At 56.3% G+C, this 19,704-nt stretch overlaps 1 long non-coding RNA gene across 1 annotated transcript in view; it reads left to right on the top strand.

Annotated features, from left to right (window-relative positions):
- Positions 1-2,067: 2,067 nt before the first annotated feature.
- Positions 2,068-19,704, top strand: part of LOC130705845 (uncharacterized) — a 35,518-nt gene continuing 17,881 nt past the window's right edge. Inside the window, exon 1 of the long non-coding RNA XR_009006224.1 lies at positions 2,068-2,158. This is a non-coding gene — a long non-coding RNA (uncharacterized LOC130705845). The remainder of the gene's footprint in view (positions 2,159-19,704) is intronic.

Here is a 19,704-nt window from a genome sequence, read left to right as displayed (position 1 = left end):
GCAGATGGATTCTTAACCACTGCGCCACCAGGGAAACCCAACCAGATGGTTTTAATATTAGTTTTTCTGCTTCTCTGTGTGTTCTAATTTTCTACAAGGATCATCAATTACATACATAATTTAAAATAAAACATCATTTCAAAGTCCATTCTCTTTGATTGAATATTTGCACTTCTGGGAAAACAGCTCAAAGAAATAATCCTACATAAACGAAAAGACTTGTACAGGAAGAACAAGATTCAGTGGAGCAGATTCAAGGCTCCCCTTGAAGACCCTTCCTCACCCACCCTCCCACACACCCTCCTCCAGAGGGGAGACTGAGGCCCCAGAGCAGGGGGTCTGTGCTGCAGCATCAGCCGTCTTGGGAACTGAACTGAAAGTGGTGGGCATGGCTGGTCTACACCGACACCAGCTGCCATCCTCTTTTGTGTTTGCCAGACGCTGCGCTCAACGCTCTTGTTCATGATTTAATTAGCTCTTCCCAAGATTCTGCAAGGACAGCCACTCTTAGTGTCCGCCTATTTCAGGTGAAGAGTGTGAAACTCACCAAGCACAGGTAACCTGCCATGAAGGGCCAGAGCTGGCACTCGGAGCAGGCTGAGTCCCCCAGTGTGGCTTTTCCAACCACTCCTCACGCCGTTGCGTGCCACCAGGGAGCCCTACCCCCTTCCTCCTCACTAACAGAGTCCTGGCCCCAGGGATGAACAGTGATGGGGCCTAGCCAGTCATACCAACCCCCTGTTCTTTTGCCAGTGATGGGTCCAGGGTGACCCTGAGACCCAGGCCTGCCAATGAAACATAAGGGGAGTGTCTCTGTAGGCTTCTGAGAAGTTCAAGGAGAAATATGTTTTTGCTTGCACCCCGTTTCCTCTTGCTTAGTGCACTGTCATTTCATGAGAGTGTGATGCCTGGAGCTGTGGCAACTATGTTGTGCCCCTGAGAAGCAGCATCTTCAGTACTAGAGTAACTAAAAGTCTGGATTTGATTTCTCAGGATGCAAGACTTTCAGCACTAAAACTGGGAAAGTCTTAGGCAACAGGATGGTTGGTCACCCTAAACTGGTGACATGGAAGGATAGAAAGAACTTGGGCCCTTACCAATATCCTTGAGCTGTTAACCAGCCCTGGAACCCTTAACCTCTGGATTTTTTTGTTATATAAACAATGATTGTTGTAAAAGAGGCTACAAGGATGTATTGTACAACATGGGGAATGTAGCCAGTATTTTATAATAAATGTAAATGGAGTATAACTTTTAAAATTGTATTAGAAAAAAAGATAAAAATATTTTAAAAGAAAAAAACAAATAAAACCCCCACAGTGATTGTCTTTATGACTTAAATCTGTTTTGTTACTTGTGGCTGAAATCACAGGCCTGAGCGTTGCACACCTCCCATCCTTTTATGCTGTTCCATGCACTGTGCCCCCTGACCCCATGTCTGCCATCCATCGCTCTGCATTCACCCTGTCAGGCCTCCTAGTGCCACCTCCTCCCTGAAGGCTTCCTGAGCTTCTCCTCAACCAGCTGCAAACTCCCTCACCTTTGCTCGGAGGCATTTTGCTTTACTCCTTTTTTCTGACATTTCTTGCTCTCTGCCTGCATTGCAGCTAACTGGTCGGTCACTGTTTCTCTTTTTACTTGCTCCCTCTGCCTTCCCTTCCCCCACAAACTACAAGCCCCTGGGAGAGGGGCACAGACAGAATGACTTTCTCAATCTTCCCTCCATTGCAGTCTCAGCACACCACACGAGAGTGGACCAACATGGTCTTGGTTTAACGATCCAGGGATCCAGGCTGGAGTGTCTTCTCTGGGCCTGCAAGTGAGGCCAGGCCTGACCTGCCTGGTCTCATTCCTGGGCCAGGGGCTCACTGCACCCTCAGCCCATTTCGAGGCCCCAGGGCCACCCTGCAGCTTGAGGATGGGCCAGTCCTCTCCGCCCTGTGGCTGACTCAGCTCCTTATCACATGTCCAGCCCCAGGCCCTCTTCCTGCAGGGTACTGTTTCTTCCCTCTAGAGACTCCAGCGTTTCTCCTCTGGCTGCTCCCAGCAGCCCCGTGGCCCTGGCAAACGTGTCCCTCCCTCTTCTTTGTTTTCCAGACTCTGACTTTCTCAAAGCGGCACCCTGACTTTGCCCAGCCCTGCATCAGGAGGTGTGCAGGTAGGAGCCCCTCCCCGGGTCACTTCATGGACAGCTGTTCAGGTTGTGATTCAGACCCTGCTGCCAGGAAGACAGACTGGCGTTGTTGGGAACAGCCCCGGGCCTTGTCCTGCCCCTGTGTGTAGTGACCCCAGGCCACCCCCATCCCCTCTCACCTGGATCCTATTTAAGGTCCTCTAATTAGATGGGGTGGTGGTGCGTGTTTGGGCCAATGCCCCCGTGCAGCAGCTTCACGATGGGGCGAGAGAAGGACTGGGGTCAGCTGACTCAGGTCAGGCTGGGCACGGGGTCCTGAGCCGGGCGGGGGATGAGACAGCCAAGCAGACCTTTCTGGGGCGGCTGCTCGTCTTCCAGGGAATTGGTGCTGGAAGGGGAGGTGGCCTGGGCTTGGAGGCGATGCTGCTGGGCCATGGTGGGACGGGAGCCAGTGGGCTTCCAGGAAGGCAAGCTAAAGATACCCCCTTCCCGGCATGGCTGGAACCCTGAGAGGACAGGGATCCAGTTCCTGTCCTGTTGTCACCGGGGGGCAGGGGGCGGTGACCAGGAGGGCCCTGCAGCAGCTGTGCCGGGCCGGGCGCAGCTGGGAGCTGGCGCCCAGGACCGGGCATCCATTGGCTGAGTCTCTGGGCTGGTGGGCGAGGTCAGGGCAGGGCCAGCGTGTTACTGGAAGCCCGGCAGCTCTGTCTGTCTTTCTGCCAAGCTGCCCACTGCATTCTTTGGCCTCCTATTTCTAGGCGGTCTCTGTATAGGTCTTGGCCCTGGCCTGCCTTGAGTCTGGTGCCACGGCGCCCATGTTTGGGGTCACTTGATCTCTTATGTGGGGCAGCAGTTGAGATGGGCAGGATGGTATGGGGGAAGCTGGGCTCCTGTGGGGCAAGGATCCCCTTTCCCCTGTGCTGTTCTGGAAGCTCAAGGGACCTGGGGGAGGGGACCTCTGTGTGTGCGCTGCATTGAAACCAGGAATCAGAGGCCTTCGTCTGCCTGAGTATCCCCGGGTGTGTAGGTGAGTGTGAAGGGCGTGGGCGTGCCCTGTCTTCTCTGTGGGGATGCCCCGAGGGGTGCAATGTGCACTGTCTTCCCAGAGGTCAGCCTTCGTATTAGATTCGGGATCTGCATCCATGGAGGGGAGGGACAGTTTGGGTCTGGCTGCCTAGTCCGCTACCGATCGGCCCCGAGGGACAGCTGCCCTCGGAGTTTGTTCCAGAACATCTTCAAGACTCCCGGATTGTGGGGTCCTCATCCCGCTGCCCCAGAACTGTGAGGACAGGGAGAAGCAAAGGTCTGGACTCAGCAGCCAGTCTCGTGAAGTCTGGTGGTTGCGCCATGGATACCGAGATCGATGCCTGGGGTATTTTGTTTTCATTTAATATTTTTTATTGTGGTAAAGTACACATAACGTAAAATTTGCCATTTTAACCTCTTTTAAGTGTCCAGTAGCATAAAGCACATTCATGTTACTGTGCTGCCATCGCCACCGTCCATCTCCATAACCCTTTCATCTTGCCCAGCTGAAACTCTACCCATCAACACTAACTCCCCGTCCTCCCTCCCCACGGGCCCCTGGCAACCTCCAGTCTACTTTCTGTCTCTGTGGATTTGATTATTCTGAATACCCCGTATTAAGTGGAATCCTACAGTATTTGTCCTTCTGTGACTGGCTTACTTCACTGATCATAATGTCTTCAAGGTCATCCGTGTCGTCGCATGTATCAGAATTTCCTTCCTCTTTAAGATTCCACTGGACTAAGAGTCCCCTGTGTGGATAGGGTACGTTTTGTTTATCTATTCATCCGTCTATGGGTGCTTGGGTTGCTCCCACCTTTTGGCTACTGTGGGACGCCTGGATGTTAATCCTGGCACCAAGTGGCAGTGGGGACCTGGGCACATGACAGGACGCCTCTGGGCCTTTCATCTATGACATGGGGTCTGTACCAGTTCCAGCCTCCTAGTTCTCATGTTTGGATGAGGTCATACACGGGAAGCAGTGAGCACAGTCCTCCCAGAGGTCAGCCTTCATGTTAGATCCGGAATCTGCAACTCTGTGGGGAGGGAGTGAAGTGGGCAACTTTACCTCTCACGGCTGGTCCACAGGGAGTGGGAATAACCCTGCCCATGGGGCCGTGGTGAGGGTGCATGGGTGGCACTCGGTGGGGCTCGGTGGGACTCAGCCCGGGCAGTGAGCCCAGAGGGCGTGGCAGAAGTGGCCCTCCCGGGCTCTGTAGGGGACGCCTCAGCTTTTCCTCACTTCTGCGCCCTCTCCTATATCATTCCTCAGGGCTCCCCAGCCAGCCTTCAGAATCCTCTCGTGGGGCACATTGGGTCTACCTGACCTACGTGACCAGGAGATTATCCTGTTCTCTGCCCTGGGATTCCAGGTCCACAAGCTTTCTTCCCTGCTCAAATCTGGCCTCAGCACTCCTGCTGGACCCTCTCCTTGAAGTAGGCAGATCTTTTCCGGGACCTTGAGCCCAGGGCCTTCTAGTGGGCAGAGGAGATCTGAATATCCAGCTGGCTGTAAGTGTGCTGGCCACCCTCCTCCTTCCACCGGGGGCCTCCCTGCTGCAGCCAGGTTGGGCTGGCCCCAAAGGAGGCAGCAGGATGGCTCCAGGAAGACTGTGCAGCCAGAGATGTGAGCCTGAACTCCCCAGATCAATGGGGGGAAGGCTGGCAGCAGGCAGGCTGGCCAGCAGCGTCAGAGCCTGGGTCTCAGATTGCCTTGGGCAGGGCTTCCAACCCTCTCCCAGCCTCAGCCCCACACCCCCTGCCAGGCACTGACCTCCCCAGACCATTGCCTTCCCTCTTTCCTCCCTTGAGTCCCAGCTCAGTCCAGGGAGGGGGCCCTGGGTGCAGGAGCCTTGATCCGACCACCTGAGGACATCAGGGCGGAGTCTTCCCCAGTCTCCACCCCACTCACCTAGGGACCTCTGAGCCTCAGTTTCCTCATCTGGATCATGTGGTTGGAGGGCACCCAGCATGGGAGTCATTCAGGGTTGAATGGGAGAGCGCTGTAGAGGGCCATCCATGGCAGCACGCGGTAGATGTTAACCCCCGTCTCCCCTCCGCAGTTCCCCTGTCTCTACACTGAGGGAGAGATAAGCTGATCTGCATGGAGAGTGGTGCGACAGAAGCTCAGAGAAGGGAGTTACCAGCCAGGACCATGCAGCAAAGAGGGGTGGCCTGGATGGGGTACCCCTCCCCTTGCAGGGCTCCAGTTCCCCCGGGGTGGGTGGGTCCACGTCCCTATTCGGAGAAGCAAGACTGGGAGCTGTGATTTTCTTCCCTGAATCAGCTCATTCCCTGAACTGCTTTAGGAAGGAACCGGGGGTGGCCTCACACTTTAGGGCATTGGGATGTGCTCTAGCTTTTCAAGTGCCTGGGTCTTCCTTCCATAGCCCTCTCCAAGCCCCCACCAGCCCCTGTCCCTACTGCCATCCCTTGTATGGCGGCCAGTCTCCAAGATGGCCCCAGTGATACCGTTTCCTGCTATTCACACCCTCAGTAGCCACTCCCACACTGAGTCAGGCCAATCTATGTGACCAATAGAATACAACAAAGTGGAAGCGTGTGATTTCCAGAGCAAGGTTGTAAAGCGTAGCCTCTTCCATCGTGGTCTTTTGGCTCACTTGCTCTCGGGGAAGCCAGTCACCATTCCATGAGGATACTCAAACTACCCCATGGAGAAGCCCCCGGGAAGAAGAACCGAGGCTCTAGCTCCAGGCTGTAAGATGGTGTCTTACATAATATACGGTAATCGCGGGAGCGAGATCCTATCCCCGTTACCATATTCTGTTGGTGGGAAGCTAGTCCTAGGTTCTGCCCACACTCACAAAGAGGAGACTATACACAAATGTGATGCTCTGGGGCCGCCTTAGCGTGTGTCCACAGATGCTGTTGGGGGTTTCCTCCTGCCGCAGTCTTGCTGGCTCTGGAGAGGGAGAAGGTGTCTGCCTCCCAACACAGGTGTTCCGATCTCAGTCCGGTATGGCTGGTTTCTCAATAATTAGGCTTTTCTCCCTGGTAAGATGGCAGTCTCATTTGTGTCATGCTTATTCTTTTGATTAACGCAGCTCTAACCCAACTCCTACAAAATAATAACTCTTGTATCATATAACAACTGAGCTTACTATGTGCCTAATTAGGTAATTTAATTCATTATCTTTTTTTTTTTTAATATTTATTTATTTATTTTGGGCCGCGTTGGGTCTTCGTTGCTGTGCGCGGGCTTTACCTAGTTGCGGTGAGCGGGGGCTACTCTTTGTTGCGGTGCGCGGGCTTCTCATTGCAGTGGCTTCTCTTGTTGTGGAGCATGGGCTCTAGGTGCGTGGGCTTCAGTAGTGTGGCACTCAGGCTCAGTAGGTGTGGCGCACGGGCTTAGTTGCTCCACGGCATGTGGGATCTTCCCGGACCAGGGCTCGAACCCATGTCCCCTGCATTGGCAGGTGGATTCTTAACCACTGCGCCACCAGGGAGGTCCCTTAATTCATTATCTTATATAAGTATCACAACAACCATATGAGCATGTATTATTTTGTCATTGACTATATGTCCTGAGGCACAGAACATATGCGAAATGCCCAAGGTCATTTAACTAACAACTGTTAGGACTGTGTGAAGCCAACTTACACTGGCTTAAGCAGTTAGAAGGGGGTTATGATATTGGTTCACATAATAATGCACAGGATGAGAGCTGGGCTTCAGGCACCACTGGATCCAGATTCGCCAGTGGTGTCACCTAAACCCTGTCTCTCTGCATCTCTCCATTCTGCTGGCTTCACTCACAGGCAGGCTCTCACTAGTGGTGACAAAAATGGCTGCAGCAGCTCTGGGCAAAGTCCAGACTGGCCGTGGGGCTGCTTGGGTCTTGTCCCCATGCTGGGACCAGCAAGGGTGTGCATGTTCTGATGCGGCCATCCTGGGTCCTTCCCCCCTCCAGGGGGTGGGGGAGGTCAGCCCCATCAATGAGCCGCAAAGACCAAGAATGGTGGAGAAGTGCCTACTGGGGGGCTTTTACCGAAAGAAGGGGAAGGGGCGCTGGGCAGACAAAGGCAGTGGATGGCCAGTCTGGGGACAGAACTGGGTTCCAAGCCAGTTCCGCCTGACTCCAGGGTCATATGCTGTCAGTTCCTGAGCCTCCCATGCCACCTCCATGACTGGGAGTAGGGTTGAAATGCCAGGGGTGGCTGGGATGCTGTCCCAGGGAGCCGGGTCTCAGTAGGGGGAGGGGACTGCCAGGTGCCACAGGGGGAGGGGACCATGAGGAGCCTTTGCAGAAACGTGGGACATGGGTGGAGCACTGCTTTCTCTCTGCTGGGGGGAGTACAGCAGGTTACTATGAGCACAAGCTGGCAGGTGGCTCTGTCACCAGCTTTCCCACGACCACCGGTTACCATTTTGGGTGCGTTTGGGATGATTTGTACTCAGTGTTTTAATCCTCACAACAGCCCTAGGAGGAAAGGAAATGTCACCATCCCCACTGAACAGGAAGAAGCCTGAGGCTCTGGGAGGTTGAATCAGCCCTCACGATCCCACTGGTCCCAGATTCATGCTGCCTCATTCCCTCACTCAGAGGAGAGACCGAGGCCCAGGAAGGGGTCGATCCCAGAGCTTTCCCCCCGATCCCAGAGCTTTCTCCCCGATCCCAGAGCTTTCTCCCCGTGTCCTGGGCACCTCGCCTCACCTTGGGTCTCCTTTGTTTGTTTAGTTGACATTGTATTTTGAATAGGTCATCTATTCATATGGTTCACAATTCAGATGTGAAAAGAGTTGGCTGAATAATGTCCACACCGAATCCCAGACACCTGTGACTATGTTACCTTAGTTAGCAAAAGGGACTTTGCAGGTGTGATTAAGTTTAAGGACCTTGGGGGCTTCCCTGGTGGTGCAGTGGTTAAGAATCCGCCTGCCAATGCAGGGGACACGGGTTCGAGCCCTGGGCTGGGAAGATCCCACATGCCGCGGAGCAACTAAGCCCGTGTGCTGCAACTACTGAGCCTGCGCTCTAGAGCCCATGAGCCACAGCTACTGAAGGCCGCGTGCCTAGAGCCCATGCTCTGCAACAAGAGAAGCCACCGCAATGAGAAGCCCACGCACCGCAACAAAGAGTAGCCCCCGCTCACCGCAACTAGGGAAAGCCCGAGCGCAGCAACAAAGACCCAGCGCAGCCAAAAATAAATAAATAAATAAATAGATTTATTTTTTAAAAAAAGTTTAAGGACCTTGGGATGGAAGGTGATCCTGGATCATCTGGGTGGATGTAAATGTAATCACAAGGGTCCTTATAAGTGGGAGGCATGAGGTCAGGGAGAGATGAGAAGATGCCGTCTAATGGCTTTGAAGATGGCGAAGGAGTGTCTTAGCTCGGGCTGCCATCATATAGGCTGCCCACCCTCATGACCTCCTGTAACCCTGATCACTTCCCAAAGACCCCACCTCCAGATACCATCACATTGGAGGTTAGGGCTTCAACATATGAATTTTGGGGGGACACAGACATTCAGTCTATAACAAAGGGGCCATGAGCCAAGGAATATAGGTAGCCTCTAAAAGCTGGAAAATGCAAGGAAACAGATTCTCCCCTAGGGCCTTCAGAAGGAGCACAGCCCTATGGGCTCATCTTAGACTTCTGGCCTCCAGAACTGTAAGATAATAAATTTATATTGTTTGAAGCCGCTAATTTGTTACAGCAGACATAAGAAACGAATACATCCCCCCCCTTCTCCCGCCACCTACTGCCCCTCCCAGAAGCAAACAGTTGGTTTTGAATGTTTCATGCATATACAAACATACACACACACACACACACACACACACACTTCCTTCCCCCACAAACCATAGCATACTATACACCCTCCTCAGGGCAAGCCTGTCCTCCAGGTCACTGATTTGGATACAGCCCCCTCCTCCCACAAACACTTAGTGCAGGCCAGGTACTGTGCCAGGCCAGGGATGGGAGACACCTGACACACTGCCCTTGAGGGGAGGTTGAGGCACCAAACACAGCCGGCAAGGGCTGGGGGAGGGGAGGGTGAGAGTAATGCCTCCTACTTGCTGTTCAGAATTCACATCTGGCCAGGGACTGGGGGCTGGGGGATGCCGGGTCATGCACAGGGTCATGCATGGGGTCCTTGCGGTGGTGACGCGGTGGTGACACTACTCAGCATCTCGACTGGTGGCAGACACAGGTGATAGGATTATATCAACCAGACCCACACCCAAACGAATGCAAATAAAACTCGGAATAAGGTGGACAAATTGCATGAAGGCCAATGTGCTGGGTGTGATATTGTATGTAGCTTTGAAAAGTGTTACCATTGGGGGAACTGAGCAAAGAGATCTTTCTGTTACTGCTTACAACTGCCTGTGAATCTACATTGATCTCAATACAAATTTCCATTAAAAGAATTTATTTTTGGTGCCAAAGTTGGGCTTAGGGGCTTCTCCCCTGTGCTCATGGCTGCCCAGGCTTGAAAGGGGAGCTCCCCCTCCACCACGTCAGAGCTCCTTCATGGTATCTCCAGATTTAGCCTGTGTCTGACCCACCAGGGGCACTCAGCAAAGGTGGGATGAGAGACTGAATGATTGCATGAATGGATGGGTGAATGAATGTGTGAAGTGAATCTGTGAATGAATGCATGAATGGATGAATGAGTGAATGCATGAATGGATGAATGAGTGAACGCATGAATGGATGAATGAATGAATGCATGCGTGAATCTGAGTGAATGCATGAATGGAGGCACTCCAGGCAGGATGAAGAAGACAGGAAGGCTTAGGGCAGGAGGGTAACCCTGCTTGGACCTTGGAGCAGGACAGCGCCTCGAAAAGCCTGCCCACATGCCTGGCCTGAGACCAGAGTCCCCCTCAAAGGAACCCTGCCTGCAACTAACATCAAGGGGCTCAGGTCCCCAATCTGCCACTTCCAGACACCCTGAGGTGAATTCACAGCAACACTTCTTACTATCCCATCACAAACACTGCCAAACTTCCCCAGCCCCAGGCTCCTGATCCTGCTGAGGATCCCTGGGGTCTCCCCTCCACACTGCCATCCCTGTGAAGCAGGACCCTGAGCCTGGTGGGCTCTAAGGCGGTTGGGGGTGGGGGCTTAGATCCAGGTTTCCTCCCAGATCTAGGCCTCTTTCCCCATCCAGGTGAGCAGAGAGCCACCTGGGGGGGGGGGAGGGGAAGGGGGAGGGGGGGACCCTGTGCAGGGCTGAGCAGCCTTAGGGTTCCTACTCTGACTTTGCTGCCTGGCTCCATTAGAACCCCCCTTTCTGTCTTGTGGGAAACCAGGGGCTGACACAGGTGGCCTAGTAAGAGCAGGAGCCCCGCCCCCTGCCTCTCGCTCCTTCGTGCTTTAGGTCCCAAAGTTAGCCCGGGGAGGGGGGGAGGGGAAGGCCCTGCAGCCTCCTCCTCTGTTCCCCTGTCAGACCTCCCCAGCAGGGTGGGTGCCACCCCTGCGCCTTCCCAAAGGTCTTCCACCCCGTATTTCTCCTCTCCCTCCTTCTCTCCCTCTCCCCACTAGCCTCCCAAATCAGGAGTGGGGGCCGGTGAGCTGAGCTGAAGCCCTTCTCGGGCACTTCCCGCAGCCCGAGCTGAGCTGATCCGAGGGCACCTGCGCCTCCTTGCCCCGCACCCCGTCATTCCTAGCCTCCCCATAACCGCGAGCCTCCGTGTTAGGAAGGCAAATCGGAGGCTCCCAGCCCTTGACTAGAGCAATCCCTGCTCGCCTTCTTTTAAGGAGTTTTTTTCCAAGGGAATATTTGCTGATCACTCGAACCCCTTAAAAAAAGCGAGGAGGGGGGAGAGAGTAGTTCTAGTTAAGGGGGAGGAGCTGGCTGGTTCAACTGCAGGTCAGTGGGCCTGGCCCGCGAGGCCTGCGCTCGGATTTGTTCTGTAGCAATAAAAGCGGCGATTTCTGAGGGCTCGGCCGGCATGGTCCTGGGCCCTTACGCCGCTGATGCTCACGGCTCTGGGGTGGGGCTGACTGGCACTCTCATTTTAAAGACAGGCAAGGAGGCGAAGCGACCTGCCCATCTAGAAGGGAGTATGGGAGCCACCCCTGAAATGAGCCCAGGCACCCTTGCCGCTGCGCGCGGCGGGGGGAGAGCCGGCCGCGCATTGATCGCTGGTGTAGACGCAGAGTCTCTGCGCACCCGCGCCCGGCCGGCTGTCGGGAACTCGAGCCGGCTCCGCGCGTGCTTCCTGGAAATGTGCTCGCTGGCGAGGAGCCGCTCGGTGACTGCAGCCCCGGGCCGCGTCGCCCGAGGGCCGGGCTGAGCACCGCGGCGCCCGCGAGCTGCCGCCCCCGCAGGGCCGCCCGGGGCGCGGGTCAGCCCCAGGGGATCCGGCGCGCCTCCGGGCGGGCGGGAGGCGGAGGGGGACCCGCGGGGGAAGCCGTGGGGCGGTATCTCAGCTGCTGAGAGGCGAGCCCGCCTCCTTTCCGGGTAACCTCGCGGCCGCGCCGAGGGGGGTGGTGCCGCGCCGGGAGGGGGCGGGGCCGGCCGTAGCCGTGTCCCTCGAGGTTGCAGGTAGGCCCGGGCCCCATGATGGGCCGGCGGGGCCGGTCTCCCGACGCAGTAAGAACCCCTTACCCGCTGCCTCCCAACCAGAACCGCTTGGCACACCTTCAGGCACGGAATGTTTATTGGGCACCTACTATGCGTGAGTCCCCGGGTGCAGCCGACTGGGGTGGGGGGCTGTTTCTCCCCTTCAGAAAATGTTCCAGAGTTTGTGGATTTATTTATTTATAAACCATAGGCACCCTATGACTGGGTTTATATATCATGTACCCACAAAAGTTGAAATTTTCAAAGGATGAGATAAAGAGTAGAAATAGAGAGGTTGTGTTTCTTTCCATATGCCAATGGCTTGTCTTGAATACGACCCGCCTTCTGAGACCTGGGTTTATTTTAGTGGCTGCATCTGGGCTGGACCTGGAGTTGGAGAAAACACCCCCACTCTCACCCTGATCCTCCCATTGGGGTCTATATCATCCTGCCCCACCAGGCCCAAGGCTGAGGTGTCTTTGGGGCTCTGGATCCTACTTCAGTGGAGGGTAGCAGATGACAGGCTACTATACTGGGAGGTGCTCTGAGGTCTGGGTTCAAATCTTGCATCTGCTGCTTCCTGGCTCAGTGACCTCGGGCCTCTCTAAGCCTCAGTGGCCTCTTCTGTAAACCTGAGGGAGCAGCATCTCCCCCCTGCCTAGCGGAAAGCCTGGGTTGCAGGCTGCCCCCTGATTTGGCTCTGCTGCCAGACGGACACCCCTGAGCCACCCTAAATGGCAAAACAGCTAGAAGCACATCCCAAGGGGCCAGACAAGGATATGTAGATTCAGACTGAAGGAATTTATTGTGTGTCTAGCTTAGGGTATGGTTCTGGTGAAGGGTAACTGTTAGTAAAAACCTGTGTCACCAAACTGAAGGGCTTCAGGGGAGAGGAAGGGTTCAAGGAGGAGTTGATGAGAGAGAAGAACGAGGGACCAAAGAGTCAGTCAGTTAGTCAGTCAACAAACATGAACTGAGCGTTGGCTCTGTGCTGGGCAGTGGACAGTCAGGGTGCTCACTCAGCAGCCTGGGATCCCTAGAAACCCAGGGTGTCCCCATCAGGGAGCATCGGAGCCACCTTCAGGCCAGGGCTGAGGGGCCCCCAGGAGCTGGGGGGAAGCCAGGCCCAGAGCTGAGGTGTGGTCCCCCTGGGCGGAGAGTGACTCAGGCCCCGCCCAGCCTCCCCACCGCCTGGGTTTGGTTTGTTTAAGAACAAATTAGTCACGGAGCAGGCAGCTTTCCCGAAAATAAAATGAGAATCCCCAGGAAACAGGGAAAATTGAAGGCAGGCGTGTGAGTCAGCACGTGCTGCCCCCAGGGCTCCACTTTCCAAAAGGCTGCGCCCTCTTCCCCTGCCCCCCTTCGCCCCTCCCTGTCCCCCCTCCGGGGACACTGACTTTAACCTCCCGTCTCAGCACGTTCTCTGACACGACGAGGCTCCCCCTTGTTTTTCTCCTTCTCCCTTACTTTCCTCTCGTCCTCTCCCGACTCTCCCCTCCTGCTCCGCTGCCTCGCCTCCCTCGCTGAGGCTGTGGCCCCACGCATGCGCACTCACGCATCGATCGCCTTCCATCCTTCGGTCCCCGTTTGCATCGTTCGTGCGTTCATTCGTTCCATTCGTGTTTACAGAGCACCTGCCAGATCCGGGCGTCGTGGGCGGGAGGGAAGACGAGCAGAGAAAGAGAGAAAGCCTCCCCCGCCCCCAAGCTCGTGGGGAAAGGAGACTCCTGCTAGGAGACCTAAGAGGATGTTACCGGACACTCCATCCTCCCACCTTCCCCTGCTCCTCCAGTCACTCCCTCCGCTGGGACTGACAGAGCTGGGCCCCCAACCAATTGCTTGAGGACTTCATTCCGAGCTCTCTGTCCCTGCCTCCCTCCCCATCAGAGTACAGGGCCACAGGCTGAGGGGGTGTCTGGGGAGGGCCACAGGCTGAGGGGGTGTCTGGGGAGGCCCAACCAAGCACGGCAGGAGAGCCGGGGGAAGCCTTTCTCGCCCACTGTTCCTCCTTGTGCCCAGAGCCGGGGTGATGAGCAGCTGGGCTGTGTTTTGAATTTGAGGGATGGGATCTCATGGCCACCTGTTCCCTGCCTCCCCATCCCGAGCCTCCTGTGGGAGGAGGAGGCCAGGCCTCAGCTATGGGCAGGGCTCTGGGGCATGCCCCCTCCAACCCAAACCTCTGAGGGCAGCAGGGAAGGTTCCAGGCTGAAGAAGGGGATGGTATAGGGGAGCCAGGCCCCTGCGCACCTGGCCTCTCAGGACAGTGCCAGCCTGCTGTGGCCTGGGGTCCGTCTGGCCAGAGCAGGTGAGACCCCTCCATTAAGACAAGTCCCTGAGGGGCCAGGGGCCCTGTAGCTCCCCACATGGCCAGCGCCCTTCGATTCAGTCTCCCCCCACCCCCTCCCCACCTCCCAGATGGACTCGGTGCGTGCGGGACCCCTGGGGCCACCGTCTTCCCAGACCCCTCTCACTAGCCCCTCAGGAGCAGGGAGGCGGCCACAGGCCTGGGTCACGGGGCTGGGCCGGGGTCTCCTGGCTCCCTGGTCACTGTCCAATCTCTGTCAGCCGCTCTCGATGAATAATTTAGTTGTTCGAATTACAGTAAAGAGCTATTCAGCTTCCCTTCCCAAATCGTTAAGAGCTGATACAAGATGCCTCTGCTCCTTCTAAGGAAAGTCCCTTTCCCAGTGGAACTGAGCCTTGTGGGCAGGGACCTCCCCCTCCCCCCAGTCATTCACCAATATTGGACAGGGATAGGGGACTGGTTTTTGCTTTTTTTCATCTCAGCTGCAAAAAATGGATTGTAGCCTAAGATGCCAGTTCCTGGGAGCAGGAGAGTGCAACTGTCCTGAGGGGTGAGGCGGGTGCCATTTTGGAAAGAGCCTTGGGGAGCTCACGTTGACCCCAAGTCACAAGTGCAGGCCCCTGGAGGGGATTCGAGATGCAAGAAGGAGCATTGCAGGAGCCTGGGAGGAAGGAGCATGGGGTGTGAAACCAACTGGATGGTGCAAGAGTGTGTGTGCGTGCGCATGCATGTGCAGGCACACGTGAACGTGTGCACGTGTCTGTGTATGTTGCACCCATGCCTGTGCATTGCACGTGCACTGCACGTGCACAGGTGGGCGCGTGTGCACTCCTGTGCGCACCGTGCGTGCGTTATGTACACGTGTGTGCGTGCACCTGTGTGGGTGTGTGCACGTTCTTGGAGGGCGAGCGTGCAGCTGGGACTGGATGAGGGCTGGCAGCACTGGGGCGGCTCTCAAGCCGTCAAGTGGCTCTCGGGCTCTCGGGCGTTTCCAGAGCTGGGAGAGTTGGGTGGGGAATCCGGGTGGGGCTGGGCTCCAGCGACCCAGTCAGGTGACTTGCAGGCAGGCAGGGGAGGGGCTTTAGGAAGTTCGGAGAGAGGGAGGGAGGAGTGGGAAAGGGCCAGGGTGGGGACCTTGGCTGGGAGGTGCTGTGAAGAGTGAGGCGACATCTAGGGACTTGAGCGTTCCGGTTCCCCGGCCAAGGATGGCGGGAGGTGGGGCTCCCCCGGGTGATGGAGCCCACTGGGTACGGCGCAGCGGAGAGGGCGGGAGACCTGGCCTGGAGCCTCGGCCCTGCCTGCCGATGGAGGCCTCCCAGCGCCTGGGGAGGGCCTGCTGCCCGGGACGGGGGTGGGGGGGGAGCAAGGAGGGCTGAGGTCGCAGGCTCCCGCTCCTTGCAGCTGTGCTGCCGAGGAGGCCGGAGGAGGAGGGAGCCTGTGAAGTCAGGCCCGGAGGCAGGCTCAGCCCGAGCAGCAGGAATCCCTGCCTCCAGCCAGCTCTCCCCGTCTAACCGAAGGAATCTGTTCTCCTGCAGCCCTGTCGCAGGAATGGACCTGCATTTCCCGCGACTCACCCCCACCCCAGTCCCTTTGCCTGCAGCAAAGACGACTGAGACGACTGAGGGTCAGGGCTTGATAGAGTCACTCTAACTGGTCCCAGATACTCAGGGGAGGAGGTGGCCTGGGGTCTAGTCCTCAGGCAGCTACCCAGGGGCCCCACCTCTGGAAGGGAGCTCGAGACAAATGCACAAAGGCAGCTTCTTGAGGAGGCCTGACCCCCGCCACCCCTGGTTTGCAGGTCTGTGTGGGGTGAGGGGAGACCCCTGGAGGAATCCATCTCTCCCGCGCACTCCAGTGAAAGGCCAGCTCCCAACGCCACGCAAAGGAGAAGCACCTCCACCCAACCTCGTGGGCTTGTACCACTCTTCCTGCCTAAGCTCAATCTTGCAGCCCCCAAGTGCATTGGGATGGCAGAAGGCAGCACTCTCCCCCAGCTAGATAGTTTGCCCCATAGATGCCCAGGGTCCCCTGAGAGCCCCCCATGGTCCCAGCCTCCTAAGGGGATCCTTGAACATTGATGCCCTTCTGCCCTCATCCGAAGGCCATGTGACCTCGGCATCCCCTGGCCAGATGTGGGCCCACACCAGGCCCCTGGGACGGCCCTCCATCTGCTGTGTCGGCATCCCTCCAGCTCTGGCTGAGCAGGAGCGGAGAGAAGTAGAGGGAATACCCCCTGGGCCTTACTGGGGCCCCCCTGGAATAAGGACAGCAGCTTCTGGTACCCTCCCCATCCCTCCCTCCCTGAGCCCTGAGCCCAGTCTTGGCCTCCTGAGAGAGGAAGGCGTAGTCAAGTTCCACAGAAGGAGAGAGTTCTCCCAGTTTCCTTGGAAAGGACAGAGAATGTTCTGATTTCCAAGCCTTCCCATGGCCCCATGGGCAGCTCCTTGCTTCCTGGTGATAGGACTAGGGAGCTCTCTCCCCCTCCCTCTTTTCCTCCCGCTCCCTCCTTTCCTCCCCCTCCCCAGCAGGCTTGTGCAGGTTGGCACCGGCTGGTGGCAGTTGAGCAGAGCCTACCCACCCTCAGCTCTTGTCCTCTCCTGGGTGGGATATGGTGGGCGGGTCATCTCTGTGGCCTCCCTCCCCCTACTGCCAACCTGCAATCTCTCCATCACTCCACTCCATCCCCAGTGGGCTTCTCCCAGGGCCCAGAAAGTTTTTCTCTCTCTCACCCCCTGGCCTTTGAACGTGATTTCCCAAGGCCAGGGGTCAGCAAACTTTTTCTGAAAAGGGCCAGGTGGTCCTTATTTGCGTCTCTGCCATTGTAGCATGAAAAGCAGACATAGAGAATTAACAAACTAATGCGTGTGGCTGTGTTCTAATAAAACTTTATTTATGGACATTGAAATATGAATTTCATATAATTTTCACATGTCATGAAGTAGTATTCTTTTGGTTTGTTTTTCAACTGTTTAAAAATGTAGAAACATTCTTTGTTCATGGGCTGAACCAAAACAGGTGGCAAGTTGGATTTGGCCTGTGGGCTACAGTTTGCTGCCCCCCTGTTCTAGGCTGCCCCCTTGGCTAAATCCTCCTCAGGCCACAGCTGACACATCCCTTCCCTGACCAGGTGGGAACATCCCATTGGACATACCCACAATGCCCTGCACTACTTCTTTCCTAATAGACAGCCCAGCACTGAGCCTGGCACACAGTAGGTGCTCAATGAGTGTTTGACAATTAAGCATGCTTCCTACATATTGTCTCTTTTGATCTTCACAACATCTGAGTGAGACATAGCTATTATCTCCATTTTATAGACAAGGTAACTGAAGCCCAGAGAGGTTAAGTAACCTGCCCAGGGTCACCCAGCTAGCTGGGACAGAGGATGAATTGAGCCTGAAGGCTGCTTCCTGGGTGGCCGGGCAGCAGGGGCCTGGTCCTGGACCTCTGTGCTGAAGCTAGGCTTCTAGAAGTTGTGGCCAGGCTTCTCGAGACATCAGGGAGCCCAGCCTGCCTTTCATCCTGGGTACCAGGCTTGCTCGGCAGCTGATGGAGGCTCCCAACAGCCTCTGTCCTCCCAAAGGCCCCTGTCCTTCCGTATGGTGGCCTTCTTTGTGACTTGATTCTGGGCTTCCTTCTCAGGGCTAGACCCAGGAACAATGGATCCCACTCCGTAGTCACCCGTCGCCCCTCCTCAGCCTCCCATCTGAGCCACCCGTAACACAGCCTGCAACAGCTGTCCTCCCCTCCCCACCAGCTGTGGACACGTCCCCACTGGCCAAGGCCTCTACTCGGCCTCCAGCCCAGTCCTTATTGCCAAGTGTTAATCTCCCCACGTATCAAAGGGGGATGATTACCATGACACCTTCCAGTCCCGTCGTCAGCCTGGGAATTGGGGCGCACTCCTGGGCGGGCCAGGCTGGATAAACATGTGGTCCAGCTGTGGCCTGCCTTCCCATCATGGGACATCTCGGGAGGTTTCTGAGGTTGAGGGCAGGAAGGTACGGGCCCCTCCTTTGGACTGGCAGGCCCTGACCCCAGGACCACTGCAGCTCAGCTCTCCCTTCTAGCTCTTTCCCACAGAACATCCTGGCCTCAGGGATTCCCATCTCGTTGGCCAGAGTTCATCAGACGTTCCCCCATCCGCCCCCTCCCCTCTCCCCTGGAGAGAGGCAAGGAGGAGAGAGACCAGGATCATCCAGTGGGGCTGGAGGAGGAGAAGGCTGGGATTCCGGTGATGGGGGTGTAGTGAGGCAGCAGGGTCTTGGGAGAGGTCAGCTTGCTGGTAGCCACAGGGTAGGTCCCGCAATGGACATCACGGCTTTGGGGGCAGTGAGATGACAATGGGGAGTGAGTGCAGAAGAAGGGGCTGGGGAGCCAGGCAGAGGAATTCTGAGGAACCAGATTCCTTAGGAGAAGTCCGAAGCTCTCTTCCCGTTCTCCCCCCTCCTTCCCCATAATTACAGCCTGAAATGCCCAGGGTCTCCAGCCAGAGAGAGAGAAGACATGGCTATGCTGGGCCCCCCGGGGGCCTCACTCTACTGCAAAAGCAGTCCTCTGCTCTCAGCTGTGCTGGGAACCATCTGCCAACTGCCACCAGCAAGATGGGTATGTGGTTCCTAGGCCGGGGCAGGAGCAAGGTTGAACACCTAGGGAGGAAGGAAGAAAGGAAGGAAAGAAAGGAGGGACTAAGGAAGGAGGAAGGAAGGAGGTGGGGGAAGAGAGAGAGAGAGAGGGAAGGAGGGAAGGAGGGATAGAAAGATGGAGAGAGAGGGGATGGAAGAAAATAAAGAGGGATGAAAGGAGAGAGGAAGGAAGGAGAGAAGGGGAGGGGCCATGAGTAGCCTCCCCACTTTGTGGTGGTCCCTGGGAGGCCCCTGGGCTGAGAGGCCCCTAGGTGTGTATGTGCTTATTTATTTGCTCTTCGGCAGTATTTATCCCACGTGTGCTTATTTATCTTCTGGCTCTGGCCCCAGGTCCAGCTGGGATTGGCAGCCCCGGGGCCGCAGGCTTGGTTGCCGTGGCAACGCCTCTTTGTTAGGCACCAGCATCTGAAAATGTCAGACTGTTTCCAGCGGGTCAGATCTGGTTCCCTCCCTTCTTTCCCCTTCTCCTTTTTCAATTCCAGTTGCCTCTGCCCAAGTTGCAAACTTCCTCTGTCTCCATGGGGATGGAGGAGGGCTGTCTCTCTTTTTCCGTCCCAAACATCTGTCTCTATAAACAGTTGTGCAGGGCACCTCCTCCTTCTGGGCCCAGGCTATGGGGAGGAAGTGCTTTGTTTATCTGGAGGGGGTCGGTTTCCTTGCTCCTTCGGGCTGGCCGCTGTGGGATGGCTGCAGCCCTGGACTCTGGGAGCCCAGGGCGGGCGGCCAGTGCCCGCTGCGCCTCTGGGCCAGCACTTGGTGGGAAGGGTGGCTGCTCTGCACAGTTGTCTGGTAGACCTTGGCTCTGCTTTGCTAGCTGGGCTGCCTTAGACAGGTTACTTAACCTCTCTGAGCCTCTGTTTCCTCCTCTGTAAAGTGGGGAAGCTAATAGTGCCTCTGTCCAGTGGGTAATGGTGTCACAAAGTGTCAGGTGCAACCACTGGAGCTCTCTCTAGAAGGCCCTTGTATTTCATGGTCCCGGGGATTCTTCCTGTAAGTTAGTTACTACTATTATCAGCCCCAGTCAGGAGAATGTTGATTGGTGCAGGGTTG

The sequence above is a fragment of the Balaenoptera acutorostrata genome, chromosome 20 (assembly GCF_949987535.1).
Source record: "Balaenoptera acutorostrata chromosome 20, mBalAcu1.1, whole genome shotgun sequence".
NCBI classification, from domain to species: Eukaryota; Metazoa; Chordata; class Mammalia; order Artiodactyla; family Balaenopteridae; genus Balaenoptera; species Balaenoptera acutorostrata.
The sequence above is the reverse complement of the archived record's forward strand: the minus strand, read 5'-3'. Positions and strand labels throughout refer to the sequence as shown.